The sequence below is a fragment of the Eubalaena glacialis genome, chromosome 19 (genome assembly GCF_028564815.1).
Source record: "Eubalaena glacialis isolate mEubGla1 chromosome 19, mEubGla1.1.hap2.+ XY, whole genome shotgun sequence".
Taxonomy (NCBI): domain Eukaryota; kingdom Metazoa; phylum Chordata; class Mammalia; order Artiodactyla; family Balaenidae; genus Eubalaena; species Eubalaena glacialis.
In genome coordinates, this window is record NC_083734.1 from 55,300,078 (window position 1) to 55,304,039 (window position 3,962).

The 3,962-nt window shown below is 47.1% G+C and overlaps 1 long non-coding RNA gene across 1 annotated transcript; it reads left to right on the top strand.

Moving 5' to 3' along the window:
* The first annotated feature begins 713 nt into the window (after positions 1 to 713).
* Positions 714 to 1,658, top strand: LOC133080213 (uncharacterized). Its single transcript, XR_009698434.1, has 2 exons — positions 714 to 929; positions 1,432 to 1,658. It is a non-coding gene; the product is annotated as an uncharacterized LOC133080213 (long non-coding RNA).
* The last annotated feature ends 2,304 nt before the right edge of the window (positions 1,659 to 3,962 follow it).

Sequence of the window (3,962 nt, forward strand, 5' to 3'; positions counted from 1 at the left end):
GAGGACTTTTTAATCTTGCAAAAAAAAATTTTTGCAGCAACATAAATAGCCTAAATTATGTCCACTTGGGGGTAAGGTGTTTTAACCTACTCTTTGGGGAGGCCATGTAATGAATGAAAAACACTGGTCTGGACTCAGACAAATCCAATTTTTACCTTCAGCTCTATTACTTATGAGCTAGGCTGCCTCGGGCAAGTCACTGGCCGTTTCTGTTTCAGTCTCAGTCTCTCCATGTGTACTGGGGGGCATAGTTATGAATAGGGTTGAATCCTGTCTTTAAGACAGTTTGTGCCTGGTACAAGTATGTTCTCAATAAATAGTAGTTTTTATTCCTCTACATAGGTAAGTAAAGACACTTGCCCAGAAATATTTGATTTTGTCTGGAACACAACTCAAAAGGATAATAAGCGTAGGGTTTTGAACCAAGAAGACATCTCATCAAGTACCATATTTCTGACATGTGGTTATTCAAAGATCCTCTTCTTCCACTGTTTCTCAGCTTCTTTGATTCTCAGTGGAGCTTGAAAAGAAAATCCACCCCATCTCACCACGTTTTACAGCATGTCAGTGTCACCATATTATTCGCTATGTTTCTTCTCCCGTCTTTCTTTCAAAACAGCAGTCACAGGACGAGTAGCATGTCATGTTTTATAAATTCTTTGTCCCTCCTGTCGATTTCTTGGCAAGCGTCCGATTCCATTCTGACATGGAGAATCAACTTCGGGCCGCAGGAGGCTCACTGAGTTGCTGTAATGCCGGGGCATTTATTCATCATCCTCTCCCATGCTGCTTCCAGCCTTGTCACTCAGCACAACAAATAGTTAATGGATCCCGACTCCTGCGAGGCTTCGCATTTCACAACCAGGAGGCTCTGCAGTGGGTCTGCTCTTTCCCGCTTTCGTGAAAAAAAACTGGCAGAGGGGTAATCGGTAAGTTTTATTCACCCGTCTCCTTCTTCTCATCTGTAAGGGCTTCCAGGCACGCATGACTTATTTATATTCTCACTCTGAGAGAAGCTTGCTTCACGAATGCCTGCTGGGTAATTGAAATGACGGTCTTCAGAATTTTTCCACTTCCTGTCATTACGCGTTCCGTTATCAACAGTGGCATCCCTGGAGGACATACTGCTCTTGCGAGCACTTGCTGAGGTTTTCCAAGGGTCTTCAGGAGCCATTTTGGCTTTGTTTACAGTGGCTGTCTCTTCTGGTTACTCGATGTGGTGCTGTGCTGGGTGGTACCCAGCGGTGCTCAGGAAGAGCCCTTGTGGACAGAGAATGATGGAAACATTGTAATAGGGAAGAACCTTTGTATTCTATTACAAGTTTATCACTAAAGGGATGTTGCCTATAAGCTTAAATTATACATAATGGCCCATCTCTGGGAACCCTGCCTCCCAGGTAATGAGCATTAAGCTAAAATACCTCTGTTTAGCTCACAGGAAACATGCTGACCAAGTCCACCTGTGAATGACGACAGGAAGGAAGAAACGAACACATCCCCTCCAGGGGCTGACCGGAACCAGGAAATGTTTGACTTTACTCCCTCCTCTTTTAGTATAAAAGAAGCCTGAATTCTAACTCAGGCAAGATGGTTCTTTGGGACACGAGTCCATGGTCTGCTGGCTTTCTGAATAAAGTTGCTACTCCTTGCCCCAACAATTTGTCTCTCAATTTATTGGCTTGTTGTGTAGGGAGCAGTACAAGTTTGGACTCGGTAACAACATCTTTCTGCATAATTTTCTCCATGGTTTTTCCGTTCTTTTTTCTTTATTGCAGCTATGATGGTTTGCCAGAGACAGAGGTCAGTGTCGTAGAGGGATGAGCACACAGGCTCTTGAGTCAGACAGCCCTGAGTTCAAATCCTGCATCCCCAACTGTAGTCGATAAGATCTTTGCTTCTAATTCCTTACTCACTCCCAGTATCAGAATTAGACATTGTTGCCCTTTCGGCATGTGACTTTGCAGCCCCTCCCGCTAGAGTGGGCAGAGTACGTGGGATGTGGAAGCCTGGTCCAGCCGAGGGCTTCAGAGGTGCCGTCTGTCCTGCCTCCGTGTCCTCTATCTACCCTGAGAAGAATATGCCCTGGGAGACTGTTGATCCCAGAACGATGCAGATGGAGCCCACCTGAACCCATCCTGCAGCCTGGAGATAATCCCAGCCAACCCAGAGAACTGTGAGTAAGGAAAACAAATGTTGGGGAATTCCCTGGCAGTCCAGCGGTTAGGACTCGGGGCTCTCACTGCCAGGGGCCCTGGTCGGGGAACTAAGATCCTGCAAGCCCTGCAACATGGCCAAAAACTAAAAGAAAAAGAAATGTTAGCAGGGTTGGCTCACTTTTCTTTACAGTACCAGCTAGTAAATAGTTTGGGGTTTGCAGGCCATCAGTCTCTGATGCAGCTTCTCCACCCTGCCATTGTGGTACAGGAGCAGCCACAGACAATACGTAAACAGATGAGTGAGTCCGGGTCTAATAAAACTTTATTTATGGACACTGAAATTTAAATGTCATATAATTCTCTCATGTCACGAAGTATTCCTCTTCTGGGTTTTTGGTTTTTTTTAAACCGTTTAAAAATGTGAAAGCGATTCTTAGCTGTGGGCCATAGAAAGACAGGTGGTGGGCTAGATTTGGCCCACTGGCTACGGTTTGATTCCCCCCCCCCTGCCAATTTTCAATTTTTTCATCATCAGATGGAGGTAACAATAGAATATTTCTCTCTGGGGAAATGAAATGATGTATAGGGATGGCTTTGATGATAAGCGTTTAATCTATTATGGTTAATCATGATTAATTATGAGGAATCATTATGAGTTTATTCTACAGTTCCGTCATTCTAGTAGAGGGCGGGGAGAAGTGCTCTTCCTTTCAACCCAAACCAAGAGACGGAGTCATTCCCTTGCAAGCAAATCAAACAAGTGGGGCTCCGGGGGGATGGCTCTTAGCGTTGGGGATCCCTATAAGAAGAGGCCGCAGGCAGCTCACTCCCAGATGGGCTTTTGCGGATCTGCAATCTTCTCCGCTCCCTGCTCTCAGAACAGACTGGGGCACAGAGGAGGTGTGCCCAGGGGAGCTTGGCCTGGGTCCTCTGGAGTATCATGTGTAAAAAACATAGAAACAGATGTCCGCTTCCACCTGGAATATTCTGAGGGCAGGAATGTGGCCGGAGCAGCTGGTGGAGGCTGGGCAAGTAGGAACTCTGACGCAGTTGCCAAGGAAGAAAGGATATGGGATCCCCCAACCCCTATCTTCACAGTTCTTAGAAGGCATTGTAGAGGCCCGCATTGCCTCCTGTGGTTCCGTGCCAACGACAGTGAAGAGGCGGGAGTCGTAGACCGCCCAGGCTGCCCTCAGGTGGACCACTGGGGAAGGGCCTGAGGTGATACATGGGCGTTCCTTTCAGAGGGCGTCCTCAGCAATGGAGATGATGTCCAGCGTGAGTCTGAACAGCCCCCTAGAGAACTCGGGGGGTGATGGTCTCCATGGAGACCACCTTGAGAGCAGAAACTACCTGGGGCAGATGGACCAGACCAAGTCAGAGTAGATGGGCAGTGAGTCCCTTCCACTGCTGTCTCAGAGCCACAGCTGGGCTGGGGTGGGAGACTGGGACCCGAGAGCTTTGAACTGGATGTGAGGCAGTGATTTAAAGCCAGCAGGATTTGTAATAACTGAAAGTGATCAAGAAACAGTGGGATCTGCCTGGGCCATCGATAGGAGAAGGAAAGCAGAATTTGACAGAGTGCGGCCGACAGCATTGATTAGAGAAAGTGTAAAACCATTTTGTTTATACCCCCGAGTCTGAGACTGCTCAGTAAACCAGCTACACAATTGATTACAATCTTCATATTTTCCCTTCACCCCAGCTCCCCAGCTCCCCTGCCTTTGGGGAAATGTTACAAGCCAGTTATACCTTTTTGCCAAAGGAGGGAAGGAAAAAGAAAGAACGGAGAGAGAGAAAGAAAGA